The sequence below is a fragment of the Asterias amurensis genome, chromosome 4 (genome assembly GCF_032118995.1).
Source record: "Asterias amurensis chromosome 4, ASM3211899v1".
Lineage (NCBI taxonomy): Eukaryota > Metazoa > Echinodermata > Asteroidea > Forcipulatida > Asteriidae > Asterias > Asterias amurensis.
Genome location: NC_092651.1, coordinates 12,253,478 through 12,274,470, shown reverse-complemented (window position 1 = coordinate 12,274,470; position 20,993 = coordinate 12,253,478). Strand labels below are relative to the sequence as shown.

At 34.8% G+C, this 20,993-nt stretch overlaps 2 protein-coding genes across 4 annotated transcripts in view; one reads left to right on the top strand and one right to left on the bottom strand.

Moving 5' to 3' along the window:
- The window catches only part of LOC139936757 (cyclic nucleotide-binding domain-containing protein 2-like), a 174,895-nt gene that overhangs the window by 61,698 nt on the left and 92,204 nt on the right, over positions 1-20,993 (top strand). For 2 of the 3 annotated variants that reach the window (XM_071931679.1, XM_071931681.1), the window contains one exon: positions 9,933-10,024. The gene's annotated coding sequence lies outside the window, so the exon portion shown is untranslated. The remainder of the gene's footprint in view (positions 1-9,932; positions 10,025-20,993) is intronic. The other variant, XM_071931682.1, reaches the window with a different exon arrangement.
- Positions 1-20,993, bottom strand: part of LOC139936759 (cyclic nucleotide-binding domain-containing protein 2-like) — a 107,501-nt gene that overhangs the window by 82,335 nt on the left and 4,173 nt on the right. The gene's annotated exons all lie outside the window — the stretch shown is intronic.

Sequence of the window (20,993 nt, the reverse complement as noted above, 5' to 3'; positions counted from 1 at the left end):
GGACCGTGTTCACATATAGGGACCGTAAAACAAACTTTTTTGGATTCGATTAAAGGTTGCCCGAACTTAGCATTGTACTGGTCTGGTCTGTTATATAATGTTACAATGGTGTGGTTGCCAGTTCCTTCTAGCTAGTCTTTGCTTCCCATAGATATGTAGATCACTGCCAGTAGTACGAAAAGGCACTTTGGCAGGATTGGCCATAATAACCAAAAAAATAAAAAGAAACCAGTGTCAATTGATAAAATCTTTGAAAACAAAACATTGAGTTGTAAAGTTAAGCTTGCCTTTCAATTTATGAATTAATGAAAAAAATTAATAAATTTTAATTTATGTTTTTTTTTTATATTTTCAAAAGATAAACTACGTGTAACAAATTCTGTTGTCATGTTTGCCCGTTAAGCTTGCCCGTAAATTTTAATATTCATGAAAAAAACAATATATATTTTTTTTATTCAATTCTTAAGAGATTGAACTACGTTTTAATATAATTTATTGTCATGGTTTTTTTCTGCCACGAAATAAATGTACCCAAAATCTATATGAAAGGGCTGTTGCCTGGCCCTTTTTCGATCAGTATCTGACTTTTTCATTTGCTGCGAGGGACCGTGTTCACATATAGGGACCGTACAACCAACTGTTTGGGGTTATGATTAAAGGTTGCCCGAACTTAGCATTGTACTGGTCTGGTCTGTTATATAATGTTACATTGGTGTGGTTGCCAGTTCCTTCTAGCTAGTCTTTGCTTCCCATAGATATGTAGATCACTGCCAGTAGTACGAAAAGGCACTTTGGCAGAATTAGATATAATATCCAAAAAAAAAGGAAGAAACCAGTGTCCATTGACAAAATCTTTGAAAACAAAATATTGGGTTGTCAAGTTAAGCTTGCCTTTCAAGTTAAGAACCAATGAAAAAATTAATAAATTTTAATTCATGTTTTTTTTTTTTCTTCATATTTTCATAAGCTTATACTACGTGTAATGAATTCTTTTGTCATGTTTGCCCGTTAAGCTTGCCCGTAAATTTTAATATTCATGAAAAAACAATACATATGTTGATTATTCAATTCTTAAGAGATTGAACTACGTTTTAATATATTTTGTTGCCATGTTTTTTTTTTCTGCCACGAAATTAATGTATCCAAACCTATATGAAAGGGCTATTGCCTGGCCCTTTTTTGATAAGTATTTGAAACTTTCATTTGCTGCGAGGGACCGTGTTCACATATAGGGACCGTAAAACAAACTTTTTTGTTTATGACTAAAGGTTGCCCGAACTTAGCATTGTACTGGTCTGTCTGTTATATAATGTTACAATGGTGTGGTTGCCAGTTCATTCTAGCTAGTCTTTGCTTCCCATAGATATGTAGATCACTGCCAGTAGTAAGAAATGGCACTTTAGCAAGCTTGGATATAATAACAGAAAAGGAAGAAACCAGTGTTCATTGACAAAATCTTTAAAAATTAGCTACATACAAAAATATTGAATTGTACAGATCGCTTGCCCGTAAATAATAAATTTCATAAATGACACATAATTTTTTTTTCCTCTTTTTTTTCAAAAGCTTGAACTACGTTTAATATTGTTGTTGTCATCTTTTTTTTCTTTCTGTGGTTAAAAATGTATCCAAACCTATATGAAATGGATATTATTGCCTGGCCCTTTTCGATCAGTATTTGACACTTTCATTTGCTGCGAGGGACCGTGTTCACATATAGGTACCGTACAACCAACTTTTTTGGATATGACTAAAGGTTGCCTGAACTTAGCATTGTACTAGTCTGGTCTGTTATATAATGTTACAATGGTGTGGTTGCCAGTTCCTTCTAGCTAGTCTTTGCTTCCCATAGATATGTAGATCACTGCCAGTAGTACGAAAAGGCACTTTGGCAGGATTGGATAAAATAACATAAAAGGAAGAAGCCATTGTCATTTGATAACATCTTTGAAAGTTAATTGCATTAAAAAATATTGAATTGTACAGTTCGCTTGCCCGTAAATTATTAATTTCATGAAAAAAATAATAAATTTTAATTTATTGTTCTTTTCTTTTTTTCTTAAAAGCTTGAAATACGTTTTAATGTACTACGAAATAAATGTATCTCAACCTATATTATGAAAGGGCTATTGCCCGGCCCTTTCTCGTTCAGTATTTGAAACTTGTATTTGCTGCGAGGGACCGTGTTCACATAAAGGGACCGTACAACAAACTTTAATAAATAAATGTACCCAAACCTATATATGAAAGGGATATTGCCTGGCCCTTTTTTATCAGTATTTGACACTTTCATTTGCTGCGAGGGACCGTGTTCACATGTAGGGACTGTACAACAAACTTTTTTGGATAGGAATAAGGGTTGCCCGAACAACTTAGCATTGTACTGGTCTGGTCTGTTATATAATGTTACAATGGTGTGGTTGCCAGTTGCTTCTAGCTAGTCTTTGCTTCCCATAGATATGTAGATCACTGCCAGTAGTACGAAAAGGCACTTTGGCAGGATTGGATATAATAACAAAAAAAGGAAAAAACCAGTGTCCATTGATAAAATCTTTGAAAATTAATTGCATACAAAAATATTGAATTGTACAGTTCGCTTACCCGTAAATTTTAAATTTCATGAAAAAATAATAAATTTACATTTATTGTTTTTTTGTTGTTTTTTTTCTAAAAAGCTTGATCTACGTTTTAATATTTCTTGCTGTCATGGTTTTTTTCTGTTGTTAAATAAATATATCCAAACCTATATAAAAACGCCATTGCCTGGCCCTTTTTTGATAAGTATTTGACACTTTCATTGGCTGTGAGGGACCGTGTTCATATATAGGGACCGTACAACAAACTCTTTTGGATTCGATTAAAGGTTGCCCGAACTTAGCATTGTACTGGTCTGGTCTGTTATATAATGTTACAATGGTGTGGTTGCCAGTTCCTTCTAGCTAGTCTTTGCTTCCCATAGATATGTAGATCACTGCCAGTAGTACGAAAAGGCACGTTGGCAGGATTGGATAGAATAACAAAAAAGGAAGAAACCAGTGTCCATTGATAAAATCTTTGAAAACTAACTGCATCAAAAATATTGAATTGTGCATTTAAGCTTGCCCGTAAATTTTAAATTTCATAAAAAAACTAAGAAATTTTAATGTTTTTGTTTTAATTCTTTAAAGATTGAACTACGTTTTAATATATTTTGTTGTCATGTTTTTTTTCTGCCATGAAATAAATGTACCCAAACCTATATGAAAACGCTATTGCCGGGCCCTTTTTCGATCAGTATTTGAAACTTTCATTTGCTGCGAGAGACCGTGTTCACATATTATAGGGACCGTAGTAAACCTTTTGGGATGTGATTAAAGGTTGCCCGAACTTAGCATTGTACTGGTCTGGTCTGTTATATAATGTTACAATGGTGTGGTTGTCAGTTCCTTCTAGCTAGTCTTTGCTTCCCATAGATATGTAGATCACTGCCAGTAGTACGAAAAGGCACTTGGATATGAAAAATAATTGCATAAAAAATATTGAATTGTAAAGTTCGCTTGCCCGTAAATTTTAATTTTATGAAAATAAAAAATTAGTTCATTGTTTTTGTTTTTTTTTCGTTTTTTTTTAAAAGCTTATAACAAAAAAGGAAGAAACCAGTGTCCATTGATAAAATCTTTGAAAATTGTTTGCATTGAATTGTACACTTACGCTTGCCTTAAAAAAAAATAGGTTTAAACCTTTTAAAAACTAAACCTTTCCGAATATACTCCAGAAACCAAGTACTAGTGTGCAATATTAATTACTTAACCATGTAAAAAATATTGTCCGTAAAGGGGGAGTTTTTTTCAATTCGTGTTCTCCAGTGTTGTTGTAATACATTGAAATTTGTAACAATTAAAAAAAAAAAATATTATAATTTAATATGTAAACCAATGTTTATTTGGCGATGCCGGCATTCGGACTCTGAAGTTTGGCAGTCACTGCGCCACAACTCACTGAGCTAATCTGATAGCGGTGTCAGTGAACACTATATAACGCATCCTATGGTCTTCTGTTCACGTCCCAGTGATCAAACGACCGTCCCACAATGCACCTGGATTTATTTTGCCTTATAAGAATTAAAATCGGATCTGGCAAGCACCAACGTGCTAGGGCGATTCGTTAGGCGCTGGTACTGTCTCTGAATTCCGGATTGGTATGAGCCACTGGTCCCGAGTTCGATCCCGGCCCCTCGCAATATTACGAAACAAGGCATTAATTACTGGGAAAGACACCAGTATGGTTTGGGAGCCGCTTTGTTTACCCTGAGCGAGGGGGGCAAGGACTGCTAGGGTTGAGAGATAGGGAAGGATATACTGTGAAGTCGGTTGTCATACCAGAAGGGTGCTATATGGAAGCCGGTAAGGGGCCTCTGTTAGTGGTGTATGTGTTGCGCGGACCATACATTGCAATGGGGGAATAACCCGAATCGCGGCTCCTGAATACCTGACAAATCGCAGAGTAACTTTTTGTCTTTTATTTTGATAATGTATTAATTGTTCCATGTTGTATGTTTTATTTAATTAGAAAGATCGACGGCAAAGAGAGGCACACTCCCAAACGTAAATTAATAAAGAAGATATAAAAACAAATGAAATAATAATTTATCTCGTCGCGACAATTTATTTTTAATATTTGGTTGATATGTTTGGTGTAAAACAAACAAAAAAAACAATTAGGCGCTTACCACCTCAAGCAATTATCCAACAAATAGATGTTTCAAGGCTTTGGTATCCTTTGCTGTTTTTTGACTGTTTTAATGTTTTATTTATATAGTATAAAACCGTATATATATGTTGGTAAAAACCAAATTAATATTCTTTATCCCCGATCACCCGATGCAAATTTAACATATATTAAATTGTTTGCGGTACCCGCTGCTAAAACATAGTATTCGAAATGCATCAAACCACCGGGTAACCGCGGTGGTCTAGTTGGTAAGACACTGCTCTAGAGTATCAAGGGTGGTGGGTTCGAATCCCATCCGAGTCTTTTTTCTTTTTTTCACAAAACTCGGGTTCGTACTGAGTGTACAGTGCTATACTATTATTTATCCCCGATGCAAATTTAACATCTATTATTTAGATATTAGAGTTGTACAACTGTAAACATTTTATTTCAACATGTGTTTTTTGCTTTTGAGATATCCTCGAAACTCCTGTGCTAGTAATGTCCACGTAGAAAGAATAATCCCATTAGTAATACGCCATCTGAGAAGTGTTTATAATCAAACTAAGCTGTACGTTTTTATGCTAAAATTGTAGGCCTATTTAACTTACAGTTTATTTTCTATTGATTCCGCCCAGAGTACTTTAAAGGCAGGACAGATCTTTTCAGAACTGGGAAGTCTCCCGAACAATCCGATAAATCTACTCCGCAGTAGTAGAATAACCTAAAGGCAGTGGACACTATTCTTACTATAGGTAATTACTCAAAATAATTGTTAGCACAAAACCTTTTTGGGTGACGAGTGATAGGGAGAGGTTGATGGTATAAAACATTGTGAGAAACGGCTCCCGCTGAAGTGGAGTAGTTTTCGAGAAAGGAGTAGTTCCCCACGAATTTGATTTCGAGACCTCAGATTTAGAACTTGAGGTCTCGAAATCAACCATCTAAACGCACAAAACTTCGTGACAAGGGTACAGTTTTCTTTCATTATTATCTCACAAATTTGGTGACCGATTGAGGTCAATTTTTCACAGGTTTGTTATTTTATGTATATGTTGAGATACAGCAACTGTGAAGGCTGACCTTTGACAATTACCAATAGTGCCCACTGCCTTTAAGACAGTTTTCTAAAGAACAAAATCTACCTGGCAAGTACACATTCACACTTGGGGTTACTGCAAACCAAATATTAATACCTCTCCATTCAATGCCTCAAATCATATAAACCTTTTTCTTGTTCATTACTTTTTTTCAACAATTTACTCATTAAGGAATAGTTATTTTAGTATTTTCGTAACAAGCAGAAACTACTTGACTATGACCACCAAAATACTAACAACTTATCCCCCCCCCCCTCTCTTTTTGGTCGTGATGTTCAACGGGCTAAAACGCTGTCCCAAACAAATTTTGTCAAAACTTTCTCATCAGCTCATGTTCATTTTAGCACTACTATTACAGGGGGAATATAGCATCCTAGACTGTAGCCGGCGAAATCTTAAACCAAGTGGTTGACAACATTACAAAATGTAAGGACTGAATCTGTTTATGTTCATAGTAAAAATGATACCGTTAAGTTGGCATAGCGCCCTCACTTTGCTCTGTGATCCATGATTTTGGTATTGTTCTTTTCAGTCGTAGGGAGCCATAGAGTTGATAGGGGTCCTACAATGACCAATGTGATGCTGAATTGAAATTCTAAAATTCCATATTATTTAACTGCTCACAGTATCTATTGTGCACTGTTGCCAGTCCAAACAAGCTTCACACAAATAATTGCCAGTAAATTAAACCAAGTTTACCTTGGAGAAAAGGCTGAAAATCTCTTAATTTTCACCCTCAAATTATTTCATTAGAAGGGGTAGCTGTCGGCTACGAGTCGGACAACTTCGCGATCCCCCTTATCACAGACCGACTTCACGCCGTACACAGCGCAAAAACCACGGCGCTTGTGCTCGCTCAAACCTCAGTAATTACGTAGTCTAACCATACTTTCAAAATAAACCTCTTTTGTAGTAGAATACTGGAAATAACAAACAGCACAAAAATAGAAGCTACTTTACTGTGACCACCAATTCCAAATAACGTTGTTTCAACGGGCTAAATTGCTTTCCAAAACAAATGTTGTCACAACCTTCTCATCAGCTCATGTTAATTAATAGTTTAGCACTTTTATTACTGGGGGAATCTAGAATCATAGACTGTAGCCTGTAAAAAAGTGGATGACAACATTACACCATGTAAGGACTGAATCTGTTTATGTCCGTAGTAAAAATGAGACCGTTAAGTTGGCATAGCGCCCTCACTTTGCTCTGTGATCCTCGATTTTTGCATTGTTCTTTTCAGTCGTAGGGAGTAATAGAGTTGTCCAATGACCATTGTGATGTTGAATTGAAATTCTGGATAATTTAATTATTCACAGTTTATATTGTGCACTGTTGCCAGTCCAAACAAGCTTCACACAAATAATTGCCAGTAAATTAAACCAAGTTTACCTTGGAGAAGATGCTATTAGGCAAACCAATGAGCTTTGCACACGGTGACGTGCAACGTCGGTCCGAGCACAAAACAAACCATTTACTTAGTCTCGTTATACACAAAATTAAAACTATAATTCTGGAAAGGAAGAATATTCCGGAGTTTGTAAAATGAGACCTTACCAGTGGCTGACGTTGCCCAGTAATGGGTAAACACAGTTTGACCAATGTTCACTCGATGTAATGTGTTTGTGCACGGAAAGTAAATGGTTTTACAATGCCCTCTTTGTAATGATTTTGCTTCCAATAGTTTCAATAAAAATCTCCTGAAAGGCTGCGAATCCCTTTATTTTCACCCTCAAATTATTTGATTAGAAGGGGGTAGCTGTCAGCTACGAGTCGTACAACTTCGCGATCTCCCTTATCACAGCCCGACTTCAAGCCGTACACAACGCAAAAACCACGGCGCGTGGGCTCGCTCAAACCTCAGAAATTTACGTAGTCTAACCACACTTTCAACAGAAACCTGTTTTGTAGTAGAATACTGGAAATATCAAACAGCACAAAAATAGAAGCTACTTTACTATGACCACCAAAATCCAAACAACGTTACTCCCCCCCCCCCCCCCCCCCCCCCTCATACCCTCTTTTTGGTCGCTAGTTTCAACGGGCTAAAACGTTTTCCAAAACACTGATGCTAAAACCTTCTCATCAGCTCATGTTAGTTAATAGTTTAGCACTATTATTACAGGGGAATCTAGAATCATAGACTGTAACTGGTAAAATCTTAAACCAAGTGGATGACAACAATACACCATGTAAGGACTGAATCTGTTTATGTCCGTAGTAAAAATGAGACCGTTAAGTTGGCATAGCGCCCTCACTTTGCTCCGTGATCCTCGATTTTTGTATTGTTCTTTTTAGTCGTGGGGAGTCATAGAGTTGTCCAATGACCAATTGGAGTCCTACAAGGACCAATGTGATGTTGAATTGAAATTCTGGAATTCTATATTATTTAATTGCTCACAGTTTCTATTGTGCACTGTTGCCAGTCCAAACAAGCTTCACACAAATAATTGCCAGTAAATTAAACCAAGTTTTCCCTTGAGAAGATGCTAGTTGTAACGACGGGCCGAGCATTAAACAAACCATTGACGTAGTCGCGTTATACACCAATTTAGAACTAGAACTCTAGTAGCTAATTAATGTGCGACAATAATATAAGAAAACTGTTGCTATGTGTAACGTGCCCGCAGGCCCGATCCCCATTTATGAGTATTTTAACGCTAACAACTACTTCTTTTTCAACATGACCTGCCAAGTCCAAGACTATGACCAGCAAAATCCTGAACGTTGCGTTTCAAAAATTACACAATTTTGGCCTTTATCACGAAATGATTATAGCAATTTCTTAGTAAGGAAAAAACTAAGTTCCTGACAATGTCCTCCAAAGTCGTAAAGCAACCCGGTTGAGCCGCTAAAGTTCATTGTATAACACTGTTTATCAGATTAAAACACTGTCCCAAACAATTCACTTTGTCAACAATACCTTCTCATCAGCGTATAATAACATTTAAGCATTTTTAGAAGAGAAGAGGAAACAGGCATGCTAGACTGTAGCCGGCAAATCCTAAACAAGGCGTTGACATACATTAAAATATATTATACTTGAATTTACGTCCCTGCATAACTCCACAGTAAGCGGAATCGTAAAATTAGACGCTGTATTTTATACCCATCGCTAAGCTTGCTCCACGAATTGAAAACTCTGGCTTACAATCTTAAATCTATTAGTTCATTCTTGTAATTGTTTAATTTCAAGAAGTCCTGATTGAGATACGTATCACCTTGAAGCGACCAAGTTTCCCATCAGACATACCGACCTTCCAGGCCCCCTTACTCACGGTTGAGGAAATACTGTCGCTTTTTGAGATTCTCAGGGCAGAAAATCGAATAATATTTAGATGTCTCGACTAGATAGTCGTACTTTTTTGTGACCGTTAAACTGACATAGCGCCCTCACCATGCTAAGTCATTATCCATTGTTCTTGTCGGTGCTTTTTGTTCAGGAAGTTGGTGGAGTCCCATGAAGTCCAATGTGATTTGGACTTTAAATTAAATCTCATTCCACGGGAAATCCTTAGCATGGCCTCCATTGTTTTTTCCTCTCAGCCTCGATATGAAGGTTTGCATAACGAGTGCAAAGATTGTTCTTTATCGGAAGTAAATGAAGAAATGGGAAATGTACTTTGTAATGTGTAATAGGTTATACGCCGACTGTATGCGTGTGTGTTCTTCTGAAGGATTTAACTTGTATTTAACAAACTTATTTTTCACGTCTTAATAGAAGAAAACACAACAAAATAAAGTTAACAATAATTGTGCTCATCAACAAATTAATATTGGACCCTTCAATTCCTTTTTCGTTTTACCAAGATGTAAACTCATGTGGTAGGCCTACTATTTTAATGTTGTTTTTTTTAATGTATGCTCCCTGGATAAACCTTTATTGGTTTTCCCTATTAATACTAGGTTGCAATACAACAAATATTCTAACAAGATCACTTATTTACAGAGTGTAAAACAATTCATATTTAAGGTTAGTATTTTTACTTTAAAAACAAACCAATCGGATAGTTAGAAACTAGTGCCACAATTGTTTTGTTTCTCTGGTTTGAAACCCAATGTAACCAAACCGAGGCTAAAAGGGAAATTAGTCTGGTCCCTTAGTAATAACTTCACGATCCGTATGTGTTATTGTTATTGCAGTCAGGAACACGGGACGGCAAAGACAGATGGAAGGTGCTTCGATGTTGGCTTCGTGGAGACTGACATGTTGGTTGCTGTTGATACTTAAAGTGGTAAGTCAAACAAGATTTTTTATTGTACAATATGAAAGCCCCAGGTAGTTATACATCTAGTCAATATTGAATGGTTTGGAAAACAACCGCATGACTTGTTTGTCCCCTTAGTGGCAATCACTTTCCAACATGCGTTTAAGGACTGTGACAATTTAGGGGCCTTAGCGGCTATGTGTAGACTCATAGAATCCCACAATGACACTGCTATTATTCTAGACATGGGAATTATATAATACTACAAAGGATGGTTGCAGTTGGCATTGTTCTGATGGAAGGAGTCAATCTGTACAAGTCTGAAATCGTACATCACCCTATGGTTAGCTTGCTATGCAATAGGTTCATAGTGAATAGCATCCAGTGCAAAAGTAATGTATTTTTAACAAAGGTCCGTTTGCCAAGCGCTTCTGCCAGCTCGTCATTGCTTCCCATAGCTATGTCAACCACTGCGAGAACAGAAAAGTCACTTTGGCTGGTCTTTTCTTAATGGACTGGCTAAGGTGTTTTGACCCTTAACCTCGATAGAACACATTCCATCTATAAATATCACCTATGACCTTTGTTTACACCGAAAAGGGAAATAAATCACTTTAAAATTTGTTGAAAATAGTTTTAAAAAATTGCGTTGTTATATTATTCCTTATTTCTTATTATAGAGAAGCGTGCTTTTTGTGTAAAGCAGATAAACAAAAGCTTGGACTACGTTTTAATATATTTTGTTGTCATGGTTTTTTTTATGCCACGAAATAAAAGTTATTTATTGTTTTTTTCTTTTTTTTCTTAAAAGCTTGAAATACGTTTTTATATACTGAGAAATAAATGTATCTAAACCTATAATATGAAAGGGCTATTGACTGGCCCTTTCTCGTTTAGTATTTGACAGTTTCATTTGCTTCGAGGGACCGTGTTCACATATAGGGACCGTACAACAAACTTTTTGGGATTCGATTAAAGGTTGCCCGAACTTAGCATTGTACTGGTCTGGTCTGTTATATAATGTTACAATGGTGTGGTTGCCAGTTCCTTCTAGCTAGTCTTTGCTTCCCATAGATATGTAGATCACTGCCAGTAGTACGAAAAGGCACTTTGGCAGGATTGGATAGAATAACAAAAAAGTAAGAAACCAGTGTCCATTGATAAAATCTTTGAAAACAAAATATTGGTGTCAAGTTAAGCTTGCCTTTCAATTTAAGAACCAATGAAAAAATTAATTAATTTTATTAATGTTTTTATTTATGATTTCAAAAGCACTACGTGTAATGAATTATGTTGTTATGTTTGCCCGTTAAGCTTGCCCGTAAATTTTAATATTCATGAAAAAAACAATATATATTTGTTTTATTCAATTTTTAAGAGATTCAACTACGTTTTAATATAATTTGTTGTCATGGTTTTTTTCTGCCACGAAATAAATGTACCCAAACCTATATGAAAGGGCGATTGCCTGGCCCGTTTTCGATCAGTACTTGACACTTTCATTTGCTGCGAGGGACCGTGTTCACATATAGGGACCGTAACAAACTTTTTGGGATATGATTAAAGGTTGCCCGAACTTAGCATTGTACTGGTCTGGTCTGTTATATAATGTTACAATGGTGTGGTTGCCAGTTCCTTCTAGCTAGTCTTTGCTTCCCATAGATATGTAGATCACTGCCAGTAGTAAGAAAAGGCACTTTGGCAGGATTGGATAGAATAACCAAAAAAAGAAGAAGCCATTGTCTTTTGATAACATCTTTGAAAGTTAATTGCATTAAAAAATATTGAATTGTACAGTTCGCTTGCCCGTAAATTATTAATTTCATGAAAAAAATAATAAATTTTAATTTATTTTTATTTTCTTTTTTTCTTAAAAGCTTGAAATACGTTTTAATGTACTACGAAATAAATGTATCCCAACCTATATTATGAAAGGGCTATTGCCCGGCCCTTTCTCGTTCAAAATTTGAAACTTTCATTTGCTGCGAGGGACCGTGTTCACATATAGGAACCGTACAACAAACTTTTTTTGTATATGACTAAAGGTTGCCCGAACTTAGCATTGTACTGGTCTGGTCTGTTATATAATGTTACAATGGTGTGGTTGCCAGTTCATTCTAGCAAGTCGTTGCTTCCCATAGATATGTAGATCACTGCCAGTAGTACGAAAAGGCACTTTGGCAGGGTTGGATAGAATAACAAAAAAAGAAAGAAGGAGTGGCCATTGATAAAATCTTTGAAAATTAACTGCATACAAAAACATTGAATTGTTCAGTTAGCTAGCCCGTCAATCTTAAATTTCATGAAAAAAATTTTTTTTAATTTTAATTTATTGTTAGTTTCTGTTTTTTTTTATAAAAGCTTCAACTAAATTTCAATATATTTTGTTGTTAGGGTTTTTTCTATTGTTAAATAAATGTATCCAAACCTATATGAAAGGGATATTGCCTGGCCCTTTTTGATCAGTATTTGACACTTTCATTTGCTGCGAGGGACCGTGGTCACATATAGGGACCGTACAACCAACTTTTTTGTAAAGGAATAAGGGTTGCCCGAACTTAGCATTGTACTGGTCTGGTCTGTTATATAATGTTACAATGATGTGGTTGCCAATTCCTTCTAGCTAGTCTTTGTTTCCCATAGATATGTAGATCACTGCCAGTAGTACGAAAACCAAAAAAAAGAAGAAACCAGTGTCCATTGACAAAATCTTTGAAAACAAAATATTGGGTTGTCAAGTTAAGCTTGCCTTTCAATTTAAGAACCAATGAAAAAATACATAAATTTTAATTCATGTTTTTTTTCTTCATATTTTCATAAGCTTAAACTACGTGTAATGAATTCTGTTGTCATGTTTGCCCGTTAAGCTTGCCCGTAAATTTTAATATTCATGAAAAAACAATATATATTTTGATTATTCAATTCTTAAGAGATTGAACTACGTTTTAATATATTTTGTTGTCATGTTTTTTTTCTGCCACGAAATAAATGTACCCAAACCTATATAAAAACGCTATTGCCTAGCCCTTTTTTTGATAAGTATTTGACACTTTCATTTGCTGCGAGGGACCGTGTTCACATATAGGGACCGTAAAACAAACTTTTTTTGATTCGATTAAAGGTTGCCCGAACTTAGCATTGTACTGGTCTGGTCTGTTATATAATGTTACAATGGTGTGGTTGCCAGTTCATTCTAGCTAGTCTTTGCTTCCCATAGATATGTAGATCACTGCCAGTAGTACGAAAAGGCACTTTGGCAGGATTGGATAAAATAACAAAAAAGGAAGAAGCCATTGTCATTTGATAACATCTTTGAAAGTTAATTGCATTAAAAAATATTGAATTGTACAGTTCGCTTGCCCGTAAATTATTAATTTCATGAAAAAAATAATAAATTTTAATTTATTGTTCTTTTCTTTTTTTCTTAAAAGCTTGAAATACGTTTTAATGTACTACGAAATAAATGTACCCAAACCTATATTATGAAAGGGCTATTGCCCGGCCCTTTCTCGTTCAGTATTTGAAACTTTCATTTGCTGCGAGGGACCGTGTTCACATATAGGGACCGTAAAACAAACTTTTTTTTATTCGATTAAAGGTTGCCCGAACTTAACATTGTACTTGTCTGGTCTGTTATATAATGTTACAATGGTGTGGTTGCCAGTCCATTCTAGCTAGTCTTTGCTTCCCATAGGTATGTAGATCACTGCCAGTAGTACGAAAAGGCACTTTGGCAGCGTTGGATATAATAAAAAAAGGAAGAAGCCATTGTCATTTGATAACATCTTTGAAAGTTAATTGCATTAAAAAATATTGAATTGTACAGTTCCCTACCCGTAAATTATTAATTTCATGAAAAAAATAATAAATTTTAATTTATTGTTCTTTTTTTTTTATTTTTTTTTTAAAAGCTTGAAACACGTTTTAATGTACTACGAAATAAATGTATCCCAACCTATATTATGAAAGGGCTATTGCCCGGCCCTTTCTCGTTCAGTATTTGAAACTTTCATTTGCTGCGAGGGACCGTGTTCACATATAGGGACCGTACAACAAACTTTTTTGTATATGACTAAAGGTTGCCCGAACTTAGCATTGTACTGGTCTGGTCTGTTATATAATGTTACAATGGTGTGGTTGCCGGTTCCTTCTAGCTAGTCTTTGCTTCCCATAGATATGTAGATCACTGCCAGTAGTACGAAAAGGCACTTTGGCAGGGTTGGATAGAATAATAAAAAAGGAAGAAGGAGTGGCCATTAATAAATCTTTGAAAATACACTGCATACAGAAATATTGAATTGTTCAGTTACCTTGCCCGTCAATATTAAATTTCATGAAAAAAAAAAATTTAAATTTTAATTTATTGTTAGTTTCTGTTTTTTTTATAAAAGCTTAAACTAAATTTTAATATATTTTGTTGTAAGGTTTTTTTCTGTTGTTAAATAAATGTATCCAAACCTATATGAAAGGGATATTGCCTGGCCCTTTTTGATCAGTGTTTGACACTTTCATTTGCTGCGAGGGACCGTGTTCACATATAGGGACCGTACAACAAACTTTTTTGTATATGACTAAAGGTTGCCCGAACTTAGCATTGTACTGGTCCGGTCTGTTATATAATGTTACAATGGTGTGTTGCCAGTTCCTTCATAGCTCGTCTTTGCTTCCCATAGATATGTAGATCACTGCCAGTAGTACGAAAAGGCACTTTGGCAGAATTGGATATAATAACCCCAAAAAAGGAAGAAACCAGTGTCCATTGACAAAATCTTTGAAAACAAAATATTGGGTTGTCAAGTTAAGCTTGCCTTTCAATTTAAGAACCAATGAAAAAATTAATAAATTTTAATTCATGTTTTTTTTCTTCATATTTTCATAAGCTTAAACTACGTGTAATGAATTCTGTTGTCATGTTTGCCCGTTAAGCTTGCCCGTAAACTTTAATATTCATGAAAAAAACAATATATATTTTGATTATTCAATTCTTAAGAGATTGAACTACGTTTTAATATATTTTGTTGTCATGTTTTTTTTCTGCCACAAAATAAATATACCCAAACCTATATAAAAACGCTATTGCCTGGCCCTTTTTTGATAAGTATTTGACACTTTCATTTGCTGCGAGGGACCGTGTTCACATATAGGGACCGTAAAACAAACTTTTTTGGATTCGATTAAAGGTTGTTCGAACTTAGCATTGTACTGGTCTGGTCTGTTATATAATGTTACAAAGGTGTGGTTGCCAGTTCCTTCTAGCTAGTCTTTGCTTCCCATACATATGTAGATCACTGCCAGTAGTACGAAAAGGCACTTTGGCAGGATTGGATATAATAACAAAAAAGGAAGAAGCCATTGTCATTTGATAACATCCTTGAAAGTTAATTGCATTAAAAAATATTGAATTGTACAGTTCGCTTGCCCGTTAATTATTAATTTCATGAAAAAAATTAAAAATTTTAATTTATTGTTCTTTAGTTTTTTTCTTAAAAGCTTGAAATACGTTTTAATGTACTACGAAATAAATGTATCTCAACCTATATTGTGAAAGGGCTATTGCCCGGCCCTTTCTCGTTCAGTATTTGAAACTTTCATTTGCTGCGAGGGACCGTGTTCACATATAGGGACCGTACAACAAACTTTTTTGGATATGATTAAAGGGTTCCCGAACTTAGCATTGTACTGGTCTGGTCTGTTATATAATGTTACAATGGTGTGGTTGCCAGTTCATTCTAGCTAGTCTTTGCTTCCCATAGATATGTAGATCACTGCCAGTAGTACGAAAAGGCACTTTGGCAGGGTTGGATAGAATAACAAAAAAGGAAGAAGGAGTGGCCATTGATAAAATCTTTGAAAATTAACTGCATACAAAAATATTGAATTGTTCAGTTAGCTTGCCCGTCAATTTTAAATTTCATGAAAAAAAAACAATTTTAAATTTTATATTATTGTTAGTTTCTGTTTTTTTTATAAAAGCTTAAACTAAATTTTAATATATTATGTTGTTAGGGTTTTTTCTGTTGTTAAATAAATGTATCCAAACCTATATGAAAGGGATATTGCCTGGCCCTTTTTTAATCAGTATTTGACACTTTCATTTGCTGCGAGGGACCGTGTTCACAAATAGGGACCGTACAACAAACTTTTTTGGATATGATTAAAGGTTGCCCGAACTTAGCATTGTACTGGTCTGGTCTGTTATATAATGTTACAATGGTGTGGTTGCCAGTTCCTTCTAGCTAGTCTTTGCTTCCCATAGGTATGTAGATCACTGCCAGTAGTACGAAAAGGCACTTTGGCAGAATTGGATATAAACACCGACAAAAAGGAAGAAACCAGTGTCCATTGACAAAATCTTTGAAAACAAAATATTGGGTTGTCAAGTTAAGCTTGCCTTTTAATTTAAGAACCAATGAAAAAATTAATCAATTTTAGTTCATGTTTTTTTTTCTTCATATTTTCATAAGCTTAAACAAGGTGTAATGAATTCTGTTGTCATGTTTGCCCGTTAAGCTTGCCCGTAAACTTTAATATTCATGAAATAAACAATATATATTTTGATTATTTAATTCTTAAGAGATTGAACTACGTTTTAATATATTTTGTTGTCATGTTTTTTTCTGCCACGAAACAAATGTACCCAAACCTATATAAAAACGCTATTGCCTGGCCCTTTTTTGATAAGTATTTGACACTTTCATTTGCTGCGAGGGACCGTGTTCACATATAGGGACCGTACAACCAACTTTTTTGTAAAGGAATAAGGGTTGCACGAACTTAGCATTGTACTGGTCTGGTCTGTTATATAATGTTACAATGGTGTGGTTGCCAGTTCCTTCGAGCTAGTCTTTGTTTTCCATAGATATGTAGATCACTGCCAGTAGTACGAAAAGGCACTTTTGCAGGGTTGGATAGAATAACAAAAAAGGAAGAAGGAGTGGCATTGATTCAATCTTTGAAAATTAACTGCATACAAAAATATTGAATTGTTCAGTTAGCTTGCCCGTCAATTTTAAATTTCATGAAAAAAAAAAAAAAAATTTTAATTTATTGTTAGTTTCTGTTTTTTTTTTTATAAAAGCTTCAACTAAATTTTAATATATTTTGTTGTTAGGGTTTTTTCTGTTGTTAAATAGATGTATCCAAACCTATATGAAAGGGATATTGCCTGGCCCTTTTTGATCAGTATTTGACACTTTCATTTGCTGCGAGGGACCGTGTTCACATATAGGGACCGTACAACCAACTTTTTTGTAAAGGAATAAGGGTTGCCCGAACTTAGCATTGTACTGGTCTGGTCTGTTATATAATGTTACAATGGTGTGGTTGCCAGTTCCTTCTAGCTAGTCTTTGCTTCCCATAGATATGTAGATCACTGCCAGTAGTACGAAAAGGCACTTTGGCAGAATTGGATATAATAACCCCCAAAAAGGAAGAAACCAGTGTCCATTGACAAAATCTTTGAAAACAAAATATTGGGTTGTCAAGTTAAGCTTGCCTTTCAATTTAAGAACCAATGAAAAAATTAATAAATTTTAATTTTTTTTCTTCATATTTTCATAAGCTTAAACTACGTGTAATGATTTCTGTTGTCATGTTTGCCCGTTAAGCTTGCCCGTAAACTTTAATATTCATGAAAAAAACAATATATATTTTGATTATTTAATTCTTAAGAGATTGAACTACGTTTTAATATATTTTGTTGTCATGTTTTTTTCTGCCACGAAACAAATGTACCCAAACCTATATAAAAACGCTATTGCCTGGCCCTTTTTTGATAAGTATTTGACACTTTCATTTGCTGCGAGGGACCGTGTTCACATATAGGGACCTTAAAACAAACCTTTTTGGATTCGATTAAAGGTTGCCCGAACTTAGCATTGTACTGGTCTGGTCTGTTATATAATGTTACAATGGTGTGGTTGCCATTTCCTTCGAGCTAGTCTTTGTTTCCCATAGGTATGTAGATCACTGCCAGTAGTACGAAAAGGCACTTTGGCAGAATTGGATATAAACACCGACAAAAAGGAAGAAACCAGTGTCCATTGACAAAATCTTTGAAAACAAAATATTGGGTTGTCAAGTTAAGCTTGCCTTTTAATTTAAGAACCAATGAAAAAATTAATAAATTTTAGTTCATGTTTTTTTTTCTTCATATTTTCATAAGCTTAAACAAGGTGTAATGAATTCTGTTGTCATGTTTGCCCGTTAAGCTTGCCCGTAAACTTTAATATTCATGAAATAAACAATATATATTTTGATTATTTAATTCTTAAGAGATTGAACTACGTTTTAATATATTTTGTTGTCATGTTTTTTTCTGCCACGAAACAAATGTACCCAAACCTATATAAAAACGCTATTGCCTGGCCCTTTTTTGATAAGTATTTGACACTTTCATTTGCTGCGAGGGACCGTGTTCACATATAGGGACCGTACAACCAACTTTTTTGTAAAGGAATAAGGGTTGCACGAACTTAGCATTGTACTGGTCTGGTCTGTTATATAATGTTACAATGGTGTGGTTGCCAGTTCCTTCGAGCTAGTCTTTGTTTCCCATAGATATGTAGATCACTGCCAGTAGTACGAAAAGGCACTTTTGCAGGGTTGGATAGAATAACAAAAAAGGAAGAAGGAGTGGCATTGATAAAATCTTTGAAAATTAACTGCATACAAAAATATTGAATTGTTCAGTTAGCTTGCCCGTCAATTTTAAATTTCATGAAAAAAAAAAAATTAATTTTAATTTATTGTTAGTTTCTGGGTTTTTTTTTATAAAAGCTTAAACTAAATTTTAATATATTTTGTTGTTAGGGTTTTTTCTGTTGTTAAATAGATGTATCCAAACCTATATGAAAGGGATATTGCCTGGCCCTTTTTGATCAGTATTTGACACTTTCATTTGCTGCGAGGGACCGTGTTCACATATAGGGACCGTACAACCAACTTTTTTGTAAAGGAATAAGGGTTGCCCGAACTTAGCATTGTACTGGTCTGGTCTGTTATATAATGTTACAATGGTGTGGTTGCCAGTTCCTTCTAGCTAGTCTTTGCTTCCCATAGATATGTAGATCACTGCCAGTAGTACGAAAAGGCACTTTGGCAGAATTGGATATAATAACCCCAAAAAAGGAAGAAACCAGTGTCCATTGACAAAATCTTTGAAAACAAAATATTGGGTTGTCAAGTTAAGCTTGCCTTTCAATTTAAGAACCAATGAAAAAATTAATAAATTTTAATTTTTTTTCTTCATATTTTCATAAGCTTAAACTACGTGTAATGATTTCTGTTGTCATGTTTGCCCGTTAAGCTTGCCCGTAAACTTTAATATTCATGAAAAAAACAATATATATTTTGATTATTTAATTCTTAAGAGATTGAACTACGTTTTAATATATTTTGTTGTCATGTTTTTTTCTGCCACGAAACAAATGTACCCAAACCTATATAAAAACGCTATTGCCTGGCCCTTTTTTGATAAGTATTTGACACTTTCATTTGCTGCGAGGGACCGTGTTCACATATAGGGACCTTAAAACAAACCTTTTTGGATTCGATTAAAGGTTGCCCGAACTTAGCATTGTACTGGTCTGGTCTGTTATATAATGTTACAATGGTGTGGTTGCCAGTTCCTTCTAGCTAGTCTTTGCTTCCCATAGATATGTAGATCACTGCCAGTAGTACGAAAAGGCACTTTGGCAGGATTGGATAGAATAACAAAAAAGAAAGAAACCAGTGTCATTTGATAACATCTTTGAAAGTTAATTGCATTAAAAAATATTGAATTGTACAGTTCGCTTGCCCGTAAATTATTAATTTCATGAAAAAAATTATAAATTTTAATTTATTGTACTTTTTTTTTCTTCTTAAAAGCTTGAAATACGTTTTAATGTACTACGAAATAAATGTATCTCAACCTATATTGTGAAAGGGCTATTGCCCGGCCCTTTCTCGTTCAGTATTTGAAACTTTCATTTGCTGCGAGGGACCGTGTTCACATATAGGGACCGTACACCAAACTTTTTTGTATATGATTAAAGGTTGCCCGAACTTAGCATTGTACTGGTCTGGTCTGTTATATAATGTTACAATGGTGCGGTTGCCAGTTCCTTCTAGCTAGTATTTGCTTCCCATAGATATGTAGATGACTGCCAGTAGTACGAAAAGGCACTTTGGCAGGATTGGATAGAATAACACAACAAGGACGAAACCAGTGTCCATTGATAAAATCTTTGAAAATTAACTGCATACAAAAATATTGAATTGTCAAGTTAAGTTTGTCTCTTATATTTAAAATTCTTTAAGAAAAATAATTGATTTTAATTAATGTTTTTTTTTCTATCTTCAAAAGCTTGAACTACGTTTAAAATATTTTGTTGTCATGGGTTTTTTTTTATGCGTTAAATAAATGTATCCAAACCTATATGAAATGGATATTGCCTGGCCCTTTTCAATCAGTATTCGACACTTTCATTTGCTGCGAGGGACCGTGTTCACATATAGGGACCGTACAACCAACTTTTTTGGATATGATTAAAGGTTGCCTGAACTTAGCATTGTACTGGTCTGGTCTGTTATATAATGTTACAATGGTGTGGTTGCCAGTTCCTTCATAGCTAGTCTTTGCTTCCCATAGATATGTAGATCACTGCCAGTAGTACGAAAGGCACTTTGGCAGGGTTGGATAGAATAACAAAAAAGGAAGAAGGAGTGGCCATTGATAAAATCTTTGAAAATTAACTGCATACAAAAATATTGAATTGTTCAGTTAGCTTGCCCGTCAATTTTGAATTTCATGAAAAAAAAAAAATTAAATTTAAATTTATTGTTAGTTTCTGTTTTTTTTTTATAAAGGTTAAACTAAACTTTAATATATTTTGTTGTTAGGGTTTTTTTTATGTGTTAAATAAATGTATCCAAACCTATATGAAAGGGATATTGCCTGGCCCTTTTTTGATCAGTATTTGACACTTTCATTTGCTGTGAGGGACCGTGTTCA